We start from the raw sequence: 20,725 nt of genomic DNA on the forward strand, positions 1-20,725 counted from the left end.
TTTGTTCCTCGATTTTTATATTCCCTATCCCTTCTCTAATTCTAATACCAGTATATACATTATCCAGGCTACTTAGTGATAGCACGGGGGCAGCCACAGGCAGAGGATACAAGAGGATCATCATCAAAAAAGAGCTACGGTTTCACATGGCATGTTGAAAATAATTACAACAGTGATATAACACTCGTTTCCATAACATGGAGTTCATTTCACTTAACATCATCTATGTTTTCATAAGGGCATAGCTGTTGGGCTCTTGTGATCCTCTGCTGTGACTAGCCTAAACCTGTACCAATTATTCCCTATGAGGGAGACCATAGAGTCCATGTTTCTTTGGGTCTGGCTCACTTCACTTAGTATAATATTTTCCCAAGTCCTTCCATTTCCTTACGAATATCATGAGATTCTTATCTCCAATTAACCACCAGAAAACTAGAAATGGTGCTGTGGCTCAAAGTGGTAGAGTGCTAGATTTGCGCAAGAAGGCCTCAGGGACAGTGCCTAGACCCTGAATTTAAGTCCCACCACCCACCAAAAATAAATAAATACTGTTCTTTATGGTTTCTAAAAGGAATATGTATCACTTTTTGTTTTGTTTTGCTTTTTGGTCAGTTGTGGGAATTCAGGGCCTGAGCACTGTCCCTGAGCTTTTTTTTTTTCTCTTGTCATGGGGCTTGAACTCTGGGCCTGGGCAATGTCCCTTGAGCTCTTCAGCTCAAGGCTAGCACTCTACCACTTTGAGCCAAAGCACTACTTCTGGTTTTCTGATGGTTTATTAGAGGTAAAAGTCTCACAGACTTTCCTACCCATGCTGGCTTGGAACAGTGATTCTCAGATCTCTGCCTTCTGAGTAGCTAGGATTACAAGCGTGATCCAGTGGGGGATACATACATACATATATATGTATATATATGTATATATATTTGTATATATGCATATGTACATATATATCACGTTCTAAAATAAAACATGTTAAAGAAAAAATATCAGCCAGTCAATATAAAAATGTGATTTACAGAAAAACTAGCTACAAAATAATTCGTTTTTGAGACAAAGTGAGAAGTTTGAATACTAGGTCTTACTGTTACTCAAAATTTATTGTTTTCTAAGTGTTAATATGGTATAGTGATTATGTTGGTTTTTTAATTTTTATTTATTTTATTTTATTTTATTTTTATTTTTCTTGCCAGTTCTGGGCCTTGAATTCTGGGCCTAAGCACTGTCCCTGGCTTCTTTTCTTTGCTAGCACTCTGCCACTTGAGCCACAGTGCCACTTCTGGCTGTTTTCTATGTATATGGTGCTGGGGAATCGAACCCACGGCTTCAAGTATATGAGGCAAGCACTCTTGCCACTAGGCCATATTCCCAGCCCCTATGTTGGTTTTTTTAAAGTTATCTTTTAGAGATATATTCTGAGGCATTTGTAAGTAAAATGAGAGGATGTATGGATTTCTTCCAAGTAATCTTATAAGGGAAGTAAGGACAGGTATGTAAGGAACAAGGATAGCCTTAACTTGTATGAAAGTATATGTTTTGCCAGTTGCTAGTGGCTCATGCCTGTAATTCTAGCTACTCAGGAGGCTGAGATCTGAAAACTGTGGGCTCAAAGCCAACTCAGGAAGGAAAGTCCAGGGGACCTTTATCTCCATTGACCCCCCCAAAAGCTCAACTGGTAGAGTACCAGCCTTAAGGAAAACAGCTCCCAGGACTGGTATACAAAAAAAAAAATTATGTGTGTTTGTTATATTATATCTTTTCCTGTTCTGAATTGTAGAAAAGTTATGTAATAAACACTTAAAGTTGGGCACTGGTAGTGCACACCTATAAAGAATCCTTGCTACTCCAGAGACAGAGATTTGAGGATCATAGTTCAAAGCCAGCCCTGGCAGGAAAGTCCTGGGGACACTTACCCCAATAAAGCACCAAAAAAGCTGGAAGTAGAGCTGTGGCTCAAGTGATAAGACAGTGCCCAAGCCCTGCATTCATGCCTCAAGACTAGCAATCAATCAGTCAATAAAAAATACAGTCCAAACTTTATGCCATGTGAAACCGTAGCTTCTTTTGTTGAGGATCCTCTGGTATCCCCTTCCTGTGGTTGTCCCCGTATTACTATATCTCACTGTATCACTGCTATCACTGTATCTCATTGGAGTACCCCGATACTGTATATACTGTATTAGAACTAGGGAAGTAAATGGGAATATCAAAATCGAGAGACAGGATAAAAAGACAAATGACTCCAAAAGCATTTGGTGTAAACCAACTGAACAACTCATGGGGGGGAGAGGGAAAGGGGGAGGTTGGAGGGAGAAATGAGGGAGGAGGTAACAAATAATACAAGAAATGTATCCATGGCCTTACATATGAAACTATAACCCCTCCGTACATCACTTTGACAATAAATAATTATTATTTTTTAAAAAAAGGTCCAAGTCCCACATCCAAGCCCCAGAATTAGCACTAAATAAATAATACATACATACATACATACATACATACATACATACATACATACAAAGCCAGGGGCCAGTAGAAAGACTAGTCTATGTCAGACAATTAAAAATTTTCTGAGTTTAGGCTGTAATCCTAGCTAGCCAAGAGGCTGAGATCTAAGGATCCTGATTTGAAGCCCACCAGGGAAGGAAAGTCTGTGAGACTCTTATCTCAAGTTAGCCACACCAAAACCAGAAGTAGAGCTGTGGCTTAAAGTGGTATAGTGCCACCTTTGAGCAAAAGAAGCTTAGGGACAGTGTCTAGGCCATGACTTCAAGCCCCTGGACTAGCACAAAAAATAAAATATAAAAATTTAAACTGTTGCACTTAAAATTAGGAACACTTTCACTTCTTCACTCCTTACAACTGCACATACATAAGAACTAGGAATGGGTGTTCAATGAGAACTCCAGATGGTGGTCACAGGGGGACTGTGGTTGAATAAGTGTCCAACACACACAATAAGATGATAGATTGTCCCTATCAGCAAAGTATTTAGCCTAAAATATTCTACAAGGTCTTAGATGCATACTTTTTTGTGTAGGGTGAAATTTTTGAAGAGAGCTTATTTATATTTTATTGCTTAGGAGTCTGAGGGTATAACAGAGCACATGTGCTAGTTGCCGGGGTTTATTTCCCACACTGGGGTAGAATATGTTCTCATTGTACCTTGTTCACGCAAAGCATCCCTCTTCCACTGAGTCACATCTCAGCCCAGGAGAAGGGTTTAAAATGGATCTTTTTTATCTCTATACTTAAGACACCAGATAGTCTGGCTACATATCATCTTCACTGATCATAGAGAATAACTTGACACATAAAGTGAGAACTTCTAAAGCTGTTGATTAGCTCATGGGATCTGTGAGCTTATGTGGATTTTCCCTATTGGTTTTGAGGATGAACCCCCTGGGCTTAGGACATAGTAGTGTTACAGGGTTCAAGGGAAGAGATTCCTCATCCATCTAAGAGTCCACCACTCAGAGACAGTCTCAAGCAGAAGGGTGATAAGATGGATTTATTAGAAAACACAAGAAAAAAAATTTTTTTAAAGAAAGATGGATTTATTGGGAAAGTAAAAAGCGAACTGACGGGCCAGGGTCGCAGCCCAGACTTGGAGCTGAAATTGTGATGGTAAAAAGCAGGCTGGGCCTTAGCCCAGACCTGAGGGCTGGGACCACATGCCCCAGGCAGTGCCGGGGGTCGGTTATAAAGGCAAATACCACATGGTCAGGCTTGCCACACCCAGGTGGCCAATGAGGTTACAATACTTATAGAGCATTCCAGGTCACTTGCAGGTGGCCAATGGAGTTACCACCTGCCACATAATATATGTTTGAACCAACCTATCATTCTAGTTAAAATTGGTGCATGGATTTGGCAGGTCCCCACATGATATAGATGGACACGCCTACTCATGAGGGTGGGGTATGGCTCTCTTTGATGGAGGGCACAGCTTTAACCTTGAATGGTCCACAACTCAGGTAATCAAGCAGTTTACACAATGTTATCTCAGAGAAGGGAACCTTCCCTGGACAGGGCAGGGCCCTCAACTTTGAAGCTCAGGGGTGGCCAAGAACTTAGTGAAGATAGGGCCAGCTTCTGCTCTATCTAATCTGAGATGGAGCCAGTCTGATGCCCCCCACCCCAACAGTAGGTAACCTTTGTATCACACCACTGGTTCTATGACATGGTGCTATTCAACATAAACTTTGAATAAAGAAACAAGTCGGGCTGGATGATGGTTATGAAAGCATAGGTCCCGGCCATCCCAGAGGACCATGCAGAGATAATCAGACAGGAGAAGGTTCATAAGGAGGCTTATTAGTGGGGTCATAGTTCCCACAGGAGAGGGAGCTACATGGTGTCTGCACCTTATCCAGGTGGCAGCTTCTCTGTCTCTGGGGGTAAAGGGGAAGTAGGTAGGTAGTGAGTAGGAGTGGCTCATTCGGTATGGGTGGATCTGTGGGCTAGTGGGAGGAGCTGAGGACCTGAAGCTAGGGAAATGCTAACAGGTTGTTCATGCCTGAAATCCTAGCTACTCAGGAGGCTGGGATCCTAGGATCAAGGTTCAAAGCCAGCCCAGGCAGGAAAGTCCATGTGAGATTCTTATCTCCAATTAACTACTCAAAAAAACAGAAGTGGATGTGTGGCTCAAAGTTCTAGAACACTAGCCTTGAGCAAAAACTTCAGGGACACCTTCCAGGCCCTAAGTTCAAGCCACAGAACTGACAAGAGGAAAGAAAAAGAAAAAGATGCTAGTGGTATGTTGTACACTTATTAAACATCTGGCAAGTGCTACCCAGAATCTCAAAGAGCAGGAGGAGTCAGAAAGCTATCGTTAAAAAGCTCCCCTCCGGGCTGGGAATATGGCCTAGTGGCAAGAGAGCTTGCCTCATATACATGAAGCCCTAGGTTCAATTCCCCAGTACCACATATATGGAAAACGGCCAGAAGTGGCACTGTGGCTCAAGTGACAGAGTGCTAGCCTTGAGCAAAAGGAAGTCAGGGACAGTGGTCAGGCCCTGAGTCCAAGGCCCAGGACTAGCAAAAAAAAAGAAAAGAAAAGAAAAGATTCCCTCCCTTCAGAACAAAAGGAAGTCAGGGACAGTGGTCAGGCCCTGAGTCCAAGGCCCAGGACTAGCAAAAAAAAAGAAAAGAAAAGAAAAGATTCCCTCCCTTCAGAACAATAAATCTGCTTATTCCTGAATAAACCCACTCTAGAGGTGTGTCTCAGTGGTAGAGCACTCTCTAGCAAGGTGAAAGCCCTGAATTCAAATTCCAGTACTGCCAAAAAATAACAGCAAAAAACACACCTTCAGTCTGGTTAATATTACTGTTAACTATATTTCCATGAGGTTTCTAAGTCACTAGGATTCTGTAGAAGATGCAGTTTTGTCTAATTTCTGTGTTCCTTATTTTAATGAAATTATATAGGTCTATCTTTTCTGTTTATCTTTCTAACTTGGAAGATTTGTTGAAAAGACTATTAAATTACAAAATTGTTTCTAAAGGATGAGATGCTTTGGGTATAGCAATTAGAAGGGTACAGTTTGGGTATTTACAAGATACAAAGGTGTAAATTAGCTAAATTATAATTCTAAAGTACATGGTTGTTATGCCATTTTTTCCTGTACTTTTGAAATATATATCACAAATTACATTATCAGAAATACTGAGTTTTTTCCGGTTAATTATATATCTTGTATTCTCATGCTAAATTAATATTTTCTTGCCACTAGAAAGGTCTTATTAGCCAAAATTGTAAATGTTCTTATATGGAAACATACAACATACATAACAGTACATACGAAAAGAAAGTGGTACCTGGGATGAAGTTGAGGTGAAGAATTTTCAAGTGAGTCTGAAGACTGACATGATGATATCTTGGGCAGCTTCAAGAATTATAGGAGAATATTATACATGTTTTAGGATTTATTGTATTATAAGATTAGTTACTAATATCATTGTATACTGGACACCCAGGTGGGGGTCAAACCCACAACAATAAAATCACCAGCACTCAGTCAATTGGGCTAGGAGTCTTTTATTTAGCTGTGCACAGCGTCTGATTGCCACCACCAGGATGGTGACAAACATCCCTGGGCCTCAGTAGGGTTGGGTTTTGAAAGGCAAAAATCACATGTACTGCACGCAGGTGACAGTGCTTGTGATAGCAAGCAGACATACATTAGCAGAATTGGCAGTTAGTGATTCCAAATAGTGATTGCGATTCCAGTAATACTCAGGCAAATAAAGCAATGAACCATTTAAGCAAGCAAAATACTCTTTCTTTGTTTAATTCTTGGTTCTGGGTGTAACTGGTATTTACTGAGTACTCATTTAACTTCTTTAAAACATGCAAATAGAGTAACAATTAAGCTTGATCTCTCTCCTTCCTTTATTTTGCAAAGGTCAAGCAGCTCTAGGTCAGGCTGCTTTTCACTTACTTGGGATGGCCCACCCTCTTTAGCGGACTAATGGTGAATTTCTTGGTCTGGATGTCTCAATATAATTACAGACTGTATATTTAAGAGAAGTAGCCATTAGACAAGGAAATACTCGACTGTGAAAAGCTGTTAACACAAGCATTTTGTGTCTCTCATTTTCACTATATAAATACATCAGACCATTTACTAAGAATATCTGAACTTTTGGTTCTGCATGTTTCATTAATATTGGGCATTCCTGAGCAGAGAGAATATTCACTGATTGAGCATGCCTCTGATGTGGCAGGACTAGGCAATTAGTGTGTGTCTGTGTGTACTTGATGACATTACCTTCTAATAGCCTTATCATGTTTATTTCCTTCTTTTTAAAACAACTTATTTTAAAATTATTACCTTTCTGGGCTGGAGCTCGGTGATAGAATACAAACTAGCACCTAACTCATCTACCTCTCCCCCCCCCCCCCCCACACACACACATTAGGTCTCTACATTAAACTTCTTAAAAGATTTGAGGTAGCCAGGTCCCAGTGGCTCCTGCCTATAATCCTAGCTACTCAGGAGAATTAGCTACTCAGGAGGATGATATCTGAAAATCATGGTTCGAAGCCAGTCAGTCAGGAAAGTCCATAAGTCTCCAATTAAACACCAAAAACCAGGGAGTTGGGGGCTCCAGTGCTATAACTCTAGCCTTAAGCAGATTAAGCTCAGTGACAGCATTCAGGCCCTGAGTTCATGTCCCAGGGCTAGTACAAAAGAGCGGGGGGGGGGGGGCAGGGGGGGGAAGATTTGAAGTAGTGCCTTATACACAGCAATAGTTGTGGGGCATAGTCGGGGGACTTACAGGTTTGGATTCCAGGCTCATGCTTGCTCTGCTGCTGAGCTATGACTCCTTTCTTCCTTTCTTTCCCCCATGGTTACTTTTGGGTTTCTTTTCTTCCCCTCCCTCCCTCACCCCCCCCTCTCTTTTCCTTCCTTCCTTCCTTCCTTCCTTCCTTCCTGCCTTCCTTCTTTCCTTCCTTCCTTCCTTCCTTCCTTCCTTCCTTCCTCCCTTCCTCCCTTCCTCCCTTCCTCCCTTCTTCCTTGCCAATCCTGGGAACTGAACTTGGGGCCTGGGTTCTATCCCTGAGCATTTTGCTCAAAGCTACCACTCTAGCCACAACTCTGCTTCTAGCTTTTTAGTAGGTAACTGAAGATATGAAGAGTCTCTTGTCGAGGCTGGCTTCAAACTGTGATCCCCAGATTGTAGCCTCCTGAGTAGCTAGGATTATAGTTATGAGCCACCAGCAGCCTATCATGGTTACTTTTGAGATAATGAATACCACTTCCTGCCTGCGTGCATGCCTGGGATATAATCCACTTATTTTAAGCTTCCTATCATACCTGGGAATACAGCTATATACTGTTATATAGGAATTTAGTTGCAGAGAAACCACATCTTGAAAGGTCTAATGGAAGTCCTTATTGGTGAGCCATCAAGTGCAGGTGGCCTCTTGTCTCAAAGACCAGCAGTCCATAATGTAACTTGCACAAAGCTTTCAAAGGCAAAAAACAACATGTCTGGGGTGGGGAACAGTCAAGGGCAAGCATTCTCTGGAGCAAAACTTTCCTGGAGCTAAACAGCATGACATCTGCATATTTTCTCTCCAGGAGCTAAGCATCTGCTATTCAAAGAATGGCTTATCTCCACTTGGCTGGGTGAAAAGCCTCCACCATCCTACAAGGTTAGGGAATGGCTGTGAGGACAAGGCATGTTACACAGTATCCTTATTTCAGCACTACTACACTTAACTTCCTCCATTGAGATGGAAGTGTGTGGACTTTTCTGCCAGGGTTGGCCTGGAACCTGGAACCATGATGCTTACAATGTCAACCTCCCAGCTCTGCAGATAGCTGGGTTGACAAGCATGAACCGCTGGCACGTAAAAGTTCGAAAGGATTAGTTCTTGAAATCCTATGTGGCTACTAATTATTTTCTGTCTTAATGTATATCTCTTGTTCATTCATTTTTTTTAATTACAAAGGTCCTTTGGGAGAATTAATGTATTGCTAGGGAGTTCCAGTGGCCCAATTGAATTATAAAACATTAACTTGTAAATCAGCAGTTCTTACAGTTAACATTGACAGCTTATAAATGAAAAAGTAGATGGTAAGGAAGGGGAGGCAGATTTAGAGGACACACATGTACTATATATAAGGTATACTATGTTATACTATATATAGGTACAGTTTTATATATATATATATTCTACATAGTACATGTCAGTAAGTGAAAAGAAGAGGCCTACTGAAGCAATGTTTTGAACCATGGGAACTATTTGGGGGAAGGGAAGCCTAGATACATTTCAGACTGAAACCTAAGACAAAGAAAAAATGTGGAAAGCATACAAGAAAAGCAATGCTTTATGTATGAACGAATAATAATTCAAATGTCAGCATTTTTTCATCAGAAAACATAGATGCCAGAAGACGGTATTACATCATCTTAAATGCTTCAACAGTGTAGCATCCCTGAATTCTGTGTCCAGTAGAAGTGTCCTTCAGGAATGATGGCAAAATTAAGACATTTTTATAAATGGAAAAGTAAGAGAAATTTGTCTTCAGCAGACCTGTACTACAAGTGATGAAGTTCTTCAACTGAAAAAGAAAAGCTACTGAGTATTTGGATCTTCAGAAGCAAACAAAGGGCATCCAAAATGGTAAATATCTGGATAAAAATAAAATACTTTAAAATTTCTTAAGTAATTAAAAAGATCTAGGGATATGAGGTAAAAAGCATTAGATCTTGTCTTACAGCATGAGCAAAATTAAATAAATGTGAACTATACATCTAAAATTAAAATGACAGAATATAACTCTAGGTAAAAACAAACAAAAATATCTTTGCCACATTGAGAAGAGAAAAATTATTCCTGGAGCTGAAAATACGAACCATGTAAGAGAGTGTATTTTGTTTGCTTTTTAAAAAATTAAAATAAGAATTTCTGCTCCGCATGGAAGTTCCTTGAAAAAAATTAAACATAGAATTACCCTATGATCCAGAAATTCCACTCCTGGGAATTTATTCAAAAGATTTAAAACTATGATACAGTAAAGCCACCCACAAAATCATGTTCATTTAGCACTATTCACCATAGCCTATGTATGGAATCAATCCCAATGCCCTTCAGTGAACAAATGGACCAAGAGAACATGCTATATATACAAAGTTGAATTTTACTCATCCCTTAGAAAGAATGATATTGTACCTTTGTAACGAAATGGAAAGACTTGGAAAAATTATGTGAAGATCATAGAAACAAAGTATGCATGTTTTCCCTTATATGTCCAAAGAAACAAAGTAGGCATGTTTTCCCTTAATGTAGAAGCTAGATTTGGCTTATAAATTTGTGAGCAAATACATTGGGTAGCATGCAAATATATACATTTATTAACTGTAATTCCTTAGAAAGGCGAAGTCCAAGTTCAACAAAATGAACACCAGGAAGCCTGTACCTGAAAGGTGTAGGGCAGGATCAAGGGAAAGGGTAGCTGAAGAGAAGAAAAGTGAAGAATGAAGTCAAGAATTGAATATATATCCTGCAAAATTAAGAAGAGTAAGGGAAAGAAGGAGTTGGTAGGGGAGGGAGAAGTGACAGTGTTGAAAGGGTGACATTGATCAAGATACATTGTATTTATAAACTGTTTTGTTAAGTGATAGCACTTTTATACACCTACTTAAAAATTTTTTTTTAATCTAAAAAAAAAAAGAAAAGAGACAGGCGCTGGGTGGCTCAGGCCTATAATCTCAGCTACACAGGGGGCTGAGAATTGAAGGTTGAAGCCAGCCTGGGCAGGAAAGTCTGAAACTCCAATCTCCAATTAAACACCAAAAACCCCCACAAAACAAAACAAAAAACCTGGAAGTGGAGCTGTGCAATTGAAGTGGTACTGTGCTAGCCCTGAGCAAAAAAAGCTCAGGGATGGTGGTCAGGCCCTGAGTTCAAGCCCTGTACTGGTACACACACACACACACAGGCGTGTACACGCATGCAAAGCAATGAAAGTTCTGAGAGTATATCAGTATCATTCAGTGATAGAGTACTTGACTAGAATGTCTGAAAAGCTGGATACGATTCCAGCACCCCCTAAAAGAAGAAGAAAAAATTTTAAAAGGAGGAAGAGGAAGTGGAGGAGGAGAAAGGAGGAAGAAGAGAATGAAGTAAAAGAAGACAATGACAACTTTACCAATATTCAAAACTGGTGTGCTTGAAAAGATACTATTACCAGGCACTGATGGCTAACACCTGTAATCCCACCTAGTCAGGAGGCTGAGAAAATGAGGATCACAGTTCAAAGTCAATTGGGCAGGAAAGTCTGTGAGACTTACTAATTAACCATCAAAAAGCCAGCAGTGGATCTCTGGCCCAAGTGGTAGAGCATCAGGTTTGGGCAAGAAAAAGGTAAGGGACAGTGCCCAGGCCCTGAGTTCAAGTCCCAGTACTGCTGCCCCCACCCCAAAAAAGATGACTATACAACCAATATAATGGAAGACAATATTTGCAAGTAATATCTTTAGTGAGAAATTTGTATGTTGACTTTATGAAAACCACATGTAATTCAGCAAAAAGTTTATTTAAAAATGAACCAAGTACCTGAGTAGTCATTTATCAACAGAAGATTTGATGCAAATTATCCATTGCATATGAAAAGATGCTATAGATTGACATCATTAGCCATCAGAGAAATATAAATAAAATTGATGAGATATCACTACACACTTACTGGAATGGTTATTTATTTACTTTTTGGTGCTGGGGATTAAGCCTTCAGAAATGTTAGGCAAGCACTCTACCACTAAGCTACATCTAGCTCCTGGTATGGTTATTTTAAAAAGCAAAGGAAGTAAGAAACAAGCACTGATGAGAAGGTGAGAACTTGCAACCTCTCATGTTGCTGGTGGGGATGTAAAAGTCCAGATACTGTAATAAATAGTTCAGCAATTCCTCAAAATTTTTATGTAACTCAACAATTTTACACCAAGGTATATACCCCCAAATACTTATTAGTTACGTTTGCAGAATTGGGAACAAAAGATCTCAAAAACAGAAAAAGAGTAGGATTGATTATTTTGTTCACAGTTTCAGAGGGTGTGGTCCATCATTGCTTGGTCCCAGGCACTGGGGCAGGACATCATAGCAGTGGGGGCTTGGCGTAGAGAAGGCTCTTCTCTATTAGGTCCTCATGGCAGACAAAATGCAGAAATGAACAAATACAACACTCTTCTAGTGATCTACTTCCAACTAGGCCCAGCTCCTAAAGTTTCCAGAATCTTTCAAAATTATACCACTGCCCATGGGTCCCATAAAAGTGACCAACTCTCCATATACAAACTTTTGGGGGCACATTTCATATCCACACCAAAACAAAAATCAAAACAGGTATTCAAATACTTATACATGAATGTTTGTAACAATACTTCATATATACTAAATTGAAGTATAAACAAATGGTTGAATATTCTTACAGTAGAATATCATTAACAAAAGGGATGAAGTAGTGATAAATGCATCAATATAAATGAGCTTCAATAATGTTATGTTAAGTACAAGAAGCCAGACACAAACCATATGTTGTATGATTCTATATATGGGACTACCCAGAATAGGTAAATTGAGAGATAGAAGTTTTGATGTGGTTGTAGAGGAATTGGAACATTTGTTCACTGCTGGTAGGAATATAAAGTTATAAATCCACATTGAAAAGCCACTTTTTAATTGCTTAAATAGTTAAACATATATCAACCATATGATTTAGCCATTTTCTTCTTGAGTCTGCCCAAGAAAAAAAAAGAGCATATGTTCACAGAGACTTTAAGATTAGAGTTTTTACACAGCAGCTTTATTTTTAGTTACTCAAATTATAAACACTAAAATGCCCACCATTAGGTAATTAAATAAATTGTGACTATATACTTACAATGGAATATTCAGCAATATAGAATCAAAACAATATGGTTCAAGTGCAAAATAATTCTGCTGAATGGAGAAGCCCAGACAGACAGACAGACAGACAGACACACACACACACACACACACACACACACGGCAGTTGTGAAGAGGCCTCCTGTAATTCCAGCTGAGGCAGAGGAGGCTGAGGAAGAATGCTCATGAGTTTGAGGCTTGCCTGACTTATTCTATCTCAGAACTAAACCAAACCAAAAACATTGCAAGTTGTATACTTGAGATATATGGAGTGACTGGGTGTCAGTAAATAAACACTGAAGAAGATGAAAGGGAAATGAAACCCTCATATGTTGCTGACAGAATAAACTGCAAAAGTTAAACAATCTTTTTTTTTCATGTCAATGTGTTTTTTTTTATTTATTGTCAAAGTGATGTACAGAGAGGTACATTTCTTGTACTGTTTGTTACCTCCTCCCTCATTCCCGCCTCCCTCCTCCCAAAAGTTAAACGATCTTTAAAAGGTTAACTATAGAGTTACCATATAACTTCAGTAGATAAACAAGAAAATGAAAATCTGTACCTCCGGAAGTCACACACTAGTGTACATAGCAGCATCATTCATAATCAAGAATTGGAACTGTGTCATGAAATGAAAGTTTACACAAAATGTAACCCCTACATGAATAAAGTAAATAATATACATGTTAAATCTATACGTTTCAAATATTCTTAATGACATTTGAGATAAAATATGTGAATTAGCTTGATTTAATTCTGCATTGCTTTAATAAGTCCTATCATAATTATATTCAATTATAATATATCAATTTACAATAAACTATATAAAAAGACTGTTTCATATGGTATTACATACCAATAATCTCAGCACTTGGGACGCTGAGTCAGGAGGATGGAGGGTTCAAGGCTCTGGACCACATAGACCCATCTTAAAATTTTTGTTTGATATTCATGTTGGAAAGGACTATAAAAAAGTTATCAAGGGACTGGGAATATGGCCTAGTGGTAGAGTGCTTGCCTTGTATACATGAATCTCTGGGTTCAATTCCTCAGCACCACATATATAGAAAAAGCCAGATGTAGTGCTGTGGCTCAAGTGGTAGAGAGGTAGCCTTGAGCAAAAAGAAGCCAGGGACAGTGCTCAGGCCCTGAGTTCAAGCCCCAGGTCGGCCAAAAGAATTTTTTTTTTTCAAGAGCTCAGGGAGTATATCTGTCCTTTTGAACCTTTATAGAGCAAAGCTTTATGGAAGGAAATATACTCCTTAACTAAAAAATTTGTTTATCTTTTTGTTTGACATAGGGTCTTACTAAGTTGCCTAGACTGGTCTTGAGCTCATGGGCTCAATGCAGTCTTCCCATCTCAGCCAAGTGGCAAGGGACTACAGGTGCACACCACCATGCCTGCTGAAGGATTGTTTGTAAAAATTCCTTTCAAACATGTTATTAAAATAGCGATTTCAATTACATTGCCACATTCGGGTGTCAATTGTTATTAATAAGTTTTCACTTTTCCCAGTTTATCAATGGCAGTTAAAACAGTGCTTCCCAGTCCCCTTCTTGAACATAGTTTTCATTAATTTCTATAACACGGTTCTTGATTTCTCCTCGATTTCTTCTCCCAGTTTTCCTTGTTTTCTCCAATTTTTCAGTAGTGGAACACTAAACAGTTTTTACCATCAGTACTTAACTCCTCATTTCTGCTTTTTTGTAGCTTCAAATACCATAAACAAGTAACTCCCAAATTTATCTCCTACCTGGACTTTTCCACTGAATTCTCAATGTGTAAAATACTTAACATCTCCATTTCCACATGGATATGTTCCAACTCTTGCTTTACATAAAATCCTCAACCTCCCACTTTTTATAGTCTTCTTATATGACTAAATGTTCTTTTCAGTCCAGCTTTACTCCTTTTTTCTTTCTTTCTTTTTCTTTTTTTTCCCTTAGGGCTTGGACCCTGTCCCTGAACTTTTGTGCTCAAAGCTAGTGCTCTACCTATTGAGCAATTGTTCCACTTCTGACTGCCGGACTGGCTTTGAACTGCAACTCTCAGATCTCAGCCTCCTGAGTGGCTAGGATTACAAGTGTGAGCCACTAGCAACCAGCTGTTTTCCTTTTATACAGAATACATTCAATAATCCTTTAGCCCTACTTTCAAAATAAATTCAGCATCTGACCTCTTCACACTATGTCTGCCTTAGTTGATTGGGATACTATAAAAAAGTATTATAAACTAGGTGGATTATAAACTTTTTTCCCACCCAGTAGTTCTAGCCACTGGGAAGTAGAATACCAAAGAAGCAACCAGAAACAGGAAACTAAATAGAGCAGTTAGGGTGTATACATAGAGTACTGGCTTAGCATATGCCACGGAAGGAGAAAAAGCAAAATTTGAGCTGATTTCTCAGCAAAGCATAGCCTTTTAGACCCCTGAATTGAAGGAATGATCTAAATTCCAAGAATATTCTACCAATGAAAAGAAGATATGTTCCTTCATGGAAGTAGGTAGGGTTTTCTCAAAAAACTTCAAAGTATCAAACCCTGTTTCTCCAACAGAAGTAGTCAGACACTGATGGCTCTTTCCTGTAACCAGAGCTCATTGGAAGGTTGAGAACAAGTTGCCTGTGATTTCCAGATCATACCAGCAGAAAAGTCCATAAGACTCCATCTCAAAAACAAAACAGCCAGGCTGGGGATATAGCCTAGTGGCAAAAGTGCCTGCCTCGGATACACGAGGCCCTAGGTTCGATTCCCCAGCACCACATATACAGAAAATGGCCAGAAGCGGCACTGTGGCTCAAGTGGCAGAGTGCTAGCCTTGAGCGGGACAAGCCAGGGACAGTGCTCAGGCCCTGAGTCCAAGGCCCAGGACTGGCCAAAAAAAAAAAAAAAAAACAAAACAGCCAAACAAAACTGCACATAAGGTTACCACAGGTGACCTTGGGCTGTAGTTTAGTGGTAGAGTAGTTGCCTAGCATGAATGTTCTACATCTCTTCCCCATAAAAGGGTTGTCATAAATTGTTCTCACACTTTAGTCTCATAATTACTCCTTAGCCATTTTGCTTTACCATTAAAAAAAAAAATCTAGCTTGTATCCTTGTTTCCAGATCATCTGTTGAAGATTATTTTTCTCAGAACAGACCCTCTTAACTAAATATAAAAGAAAAGTTATAAAAAGTAATTTGATTTCTAGCAGATATAGTTTAAAGTCATGACTCCCTTTTAACAAAACCCAGTAACTTTTTTTTGTAATTAGTTGTAAGATCTTCCCAGGGTAAGTACAAAACAATGCTTTCTAGTACTTTTTCCACTAACAGTAGAGAATACATTAAAGCTAAGAAATCATTGTTCAATATTGCACTTTTCAGAGTGAAAACATATAAAACTGCATGATTGCCAGGTTTATTAAACCAGCAGAATAATAAATATTGTGTCTGGTGTGAAGGCAGAATGATCTTGGCAAACCTTAAACATTTGATACTTTAGGAAACTCTAATGATAATATCAAACTCAATGATAATATCAAAGCAAATTTACTCTATGGGGAAAGGTGAATAGATCTTTGATCTCTGTATATTTTATTTGGAGAGGAAGACACAACTTTTGGAGGGCAGGGGCTGGGAATATGGCCTAGTGGCAAGAGTGCTTGACTTGTATACATGAAGCCCTGGGTTCAATTCCCCAGCACCACATATATAGAAAACGACCAGAAGTGGTTCTGTGGCTCAAGTGGCAGAGTGCTAGCCTTGAGCAAAGAGAAGCCAGGGACAGTGCTCAGGCCCTGAGTCCAAGGCCCAGGACTGGCAAAAAAAAAAAAAAAAAAACCAACTTTTTTTTTTTTTTAACAATGCTTAAATTCTTCAGCAATGCTAGAAGTTGAATTCAGGCTTGAAGCATGCTATATATGTACTCTGCCATTGAACTACCAATCCAGCCCCTTACCTTTTTTTTCTGACAGTCCTGGGACTTGAACTCAGGGCCTGAGCACTGTCTCTGGCTTCTTTTTGCTCAATGCTAGCACTCTACCACTTGAGCCACAGGACCACTTCTGGCTTTTTCTGTTTATGTGGTGCTGAGGAATTGAACCTAGGGCTTCATGTATGTGAGGCAAGCACTCTACCACTAGGCCATATTCCCAGCCACCCTTATCATTTTGAATCACTAAAAGTCCATGCAATAAAGGGAAAAATAGTTTTAAATATTGGTTTGTACTACTTTTGTGAGTCTCAGAGTTTCTGAAAATGGTGTGATAACACTAGGACTGAGAAAGTACTAGCTATAAGACCATTGCTGTAAGCTGGGAGCTGTTGGCTCACACCTGTAATTCAAGGTACTCAGGAGGGCGAGATCTGAGGTTCACCATTCGAAGCCAGCCTGCCAGGTCAGGAAAGTCTATGAAACTCTTCTCAAATTAACCACCAGGAAACCGGAAGTGGTACTGTGGCTCAATGTGGTAGATCACTAATCTTGAGTAAAAGAGCCCAGCCTGGAGTTGAAGCCTCTTGACTGACCAAAAAAAGAACATCACTGTATTACCTTAAGAGATTATACTTGAACACTAATTCTCACACTGTACTATTTCCAGAGTACATTTGTCTATAAACAATAACAAACTCTGATTTTGATTCAGTTGTTAAAGGAATTATAATTATATTCAAGATTGTATGTCGCTCTATGAGTTATATACTTTTAGAATGCTGTGTAAATAAATGAATGAGAAGTGATATAAAATTTTTGTGAAACACAAAATGTCAAGAGGGAGAATAGTCACATAAAAATTTGAAATCAGATATAACATTTTTAGAATTTTTTAGATTCATGAAGAAATGTTATATCTGATTTCAAAAGACCATTTCAGTGATGTCAGGAAGAAATGGTATGTGTCAGTACCTTGCATAGCTAGAAACTCTCTTTTAGGCCTAAGTTATTAGATTATTTTAATGCTGAAAATAATGGAGGAAAAACTGTGAGGCAAAGATTTTTTTGTTTTTGTTTTTTGCCAGTCCTGGGGCTTGAACTCATGGCCTGAGCACTGTCCCTGGCTTTTTTTTGCTCAAGGCTAGCACTCTACCACTTGAGCCACAGCGCCACTTCTGGCCTTTTCTATATATGTGGTACTGAGGAATTGAACCCAGGGCTTCATGTATATGAAGCGAACAGTTTACCAGTAGGCCATATTCCCAGCCCGAGGCAAAGCTTTAATAATGATAGGATGACCTAAAAAAATCAGATAAGCATTTTCTTTCCCCATCCAGAAAAAAAAACAAAAACCCAGCAATCTTTTCTTCTATATACTCATTTATTTTGCTATATCTCTATTAAAGTAGTAATAACATTGTGTCAGACATTTTGAGGTGTGAATTATTCTCAGTTGGACTTCAGCTTTTTGCTGGTTAATTGGAGATAAAAATCTCATGGACTTTTCTGCCTAGGTTGGCTTTGAATAGTGATCCTCAGATCTCAGCCTCCTGAGTAGCTAACAGGCATGAGCCACCAAGGCCATACCATATTGGACAAAAATAACCCCCAGTACATGAAAAATAGGGGAATATAGTAAGAGGTGATGAGTTCTGGGGATTTAAAAAACATTTAATTTTAAATTAGAAAATAATGATTTTTTTTTAGTAATGACTAACATCTACCTTGAATGATTCCTAAAGTTTAACATTTAATTTCATGTTACAAGCTTTTATGGAGAATAGTTTTGGGAAAGGACATACAAATGACCTCTGTCTATGCAGTTCCTGTAAAACTCCAAAAATGTTCTCAGATATATTGTAATCTTTAAAATTTGATGCTTTGAATTGTCCAATTTAATATTTACTACATAAGGACAATATTACATTCCCTTGGTTTTGCCTACATGGAAACTCCACAGGTATATATGAAGCAGCTTTAAAAAGCCCTGGGTTGGGGCTGGGGATATGGCCTAGTGGCAAGAGTGCCTGCCTCGTATACATGAGGCCCTGGGTTTGATTCCCCAGCACCACATATACAGAAAATGGCCAGAAGTGGCGCTGTGGCTCAAGTGGCAGAGTGCTAGCCTTGAGCAAGAAGAAGCCAGGGACAGTGCTCAGGCCCTGAGTCCAAGCCCCAGGACTGGCCAAAAAAAAAAAAAATAAATAAATAAATAAAAAAATAAAAAGCCCTGGGTTCAAGAACCAACTGTATATGTTTTTGGGTACACTGTATATTGTATATATGTCTACCTGATCTAGGGAAGGGAAAGAAAAACAGGGTATAAGATATCACAGGAAATGTACACACTGCCCTATTATGTAACTGTACCCCTTTGGCACAACATCTTCTCAAAAAATTTTAATTAATAAATAAATTTTAAAAAGAAAAGAGAAACACAATTGTGTTGTCCAAAGGAAATTAAGGTTGCAAGTGGAATTAAATTTATTGGTAGCTCACACCTCTTGTCCTGGCTATTTAGGAGGCTGAAATCTAGAGGATCACAGATTGAAGCCAGCCTGGAGAAAGAGAAGTTCTTAAGACTCTAGCTCTAAATATAACCAGAATAGACTGGGCCTGCCCGGGTCAAATAGGATACTGCCAGCTGAGCAAGCAAGCTAGCAAACAAACTCAGCAAGAGATCAGACCGGAGTTCAAATTCTAGTACTTGGAGGAGAAAAAGTAAAAGCTTGTTAACTAAATGTCCTTAAACCAAGATATTATCCTTGTTTGTTTGGATGGGCCCAGTGTGCCCACAATGTGCTTATAAGTAATAAAACAGGCAGAAGAGAAGTTCAGAGTGACTTGATATGACAATCCAACCCATTTTTGCTAGCTCTAAAGATGAAAGGGGCCACAAGTCAAGGAGTTTGGGTAGCCTCTTAAATATGAAAAGATCAAGAAATAGATTGATCCCTTCAGCCTCCAAACATTGGCATAGTTCTGCATCAACTTTTCCTGTAGCCCTAGAAAAGACCTGAGTTGGACTATAAGCCTGCAGAACTGAAGGACAATAACATTCTGTTGTGTAAAACCATGGAGCTGGGCTGGGAATATGGCCTAGTGGCAAGAGTGCTTGCCTCCTACTCATGAAATGAGCTCTCAGTTCGATTCCCCAGCACCACATATATGGAAAACGGCCAGAAGGGGCGCTGTGGCTCAGGTGGCAGAGTGCTAGCCTTGAGCGGGAAGAAGCCAGGGACGGGGAAGAAGCCCGGGAAGAAGCTCAGGCCCTGAGTCCAAGGCCCAGGACTGGCCTAAATAAATAAATAAATAAATAATAAAACCATGGAGCTCGGGGCAACTTTTTTATTTTTTTACAGCATCAACAGTAAACAAATACACTATGGTTTAAAATAATAAATGATAACTTGTGGATTGAAATATTACAATGGTATATCGTCAGTCAAAACTGTATGCCAAATATCAACTCAGGGTATATGTGCTCTTTTTGGGGAAACTTGAACTTAATTCTATGCTTAGTAAGGAGGCCTTTAAACAAACTAACTAATAGATAAACAAAAAACAATGCAATCACTGTGGTTGTGAGAGCAATGTTAAACCTCTGACCAAAGTAGGAGTAAATTTTACTAAAAAAAAAAAAAAAAAAAGGAACCAACATTGCCAGATGACTTATTTCTCCAGTTTCACTCAAAGGAGGACAGTGAGTTTATAGAAATACATTTATTATGTTTGGATCTATTAAGTTATCTATTAAGTTTAATAATGTTCATATTGTCTTATGTGTGGCTAAGAGGAAGCAATTTATAAAAGGAAGCTTTTTGGATTGGCTCCCAAGTCCTTAAAAAAAAAAAAAACAATTAAACAAGCAAGCAAACAAACAAAAAACAATCCTGGGGCTTGAACTCAGGAGGGGCACTGTCCCTGAGCTTTTTTATGCTCAAGACTAGCACTCTACTGCTTGAACCACAGCCCTACTTCCAGCCTTTTGGTGGTTATTTGGAGATAAGAGTCTCATGGACTTTCCTACCTGAGCTGGCTTCAAATTGTAATCTTCAGATTTCAGTCTCTTGAGAAGGAAATGATTACAGGCATAACTCACAAACTCTGGCAGAATTTCCATGCTTAATATATGATAGGATATTTGTTCTAAGTTCATCAGTTACTACTTCTGTGAATTCTTTTCACAGGTAAAGGGAGTTTAGAACTGTAATTTGAGTGCTCCAGGCACTGCATTGTTCTCTTGCCACTAGGCCATATCCCCAGCCCAACTGCATTGTTCTCATTCTAGGCATTTACAGTAGGCAGACATAAGAAGTACACATTTTAATATAAAATATGTAGTGAGTTCTAAAACAGCTATTTTAGACATGAAGTAATATTCAGCATCCTTAGCCACAAAGGAA

General features: G+C 39.1%; 1 protein-coding gene across 2 annotated transcripts in view; it reads left to right on the forward strand.

Moving 5' to 3' along the window:
- The window catches only part of Baz2b (bromodomain adjacent to zinc finger domain 2B), a 300,548-nt gene that overhangs the window by 38,341 nt on the left and 241,482 nt on the right, over positions 1-20,725 (forward strand). Inside the window, exon 3 of one of the 2 annotated variants that reach the window (XM_048345362.1) lies at positions 9,042-9,136. The gene's annotated coding sequence lies outside the window, so the exon portion shown is untranslated. The remainder of the gene's footprint in view (positions 1-9,041; positions 9,137-20,725) is intronic. The other variant, XM_048345361.1, reaches the window with a different exon arrangement.

The sequence above is a fragment of the Perognathus longimembris genome, chromosome 4 (assembly GCF_023159225.1).
Source record: "Perognathus longimembris pacificus isolate PPM17 chromosome 4, ASM2315922v1, whole genome shotgun sequence".
Lineage (NCBI taxonomy): Eukaryota > Metazoa > Chordata > Mammalia > Rodentia > Heteromyidae > Perognathus > Perognathus longimembris.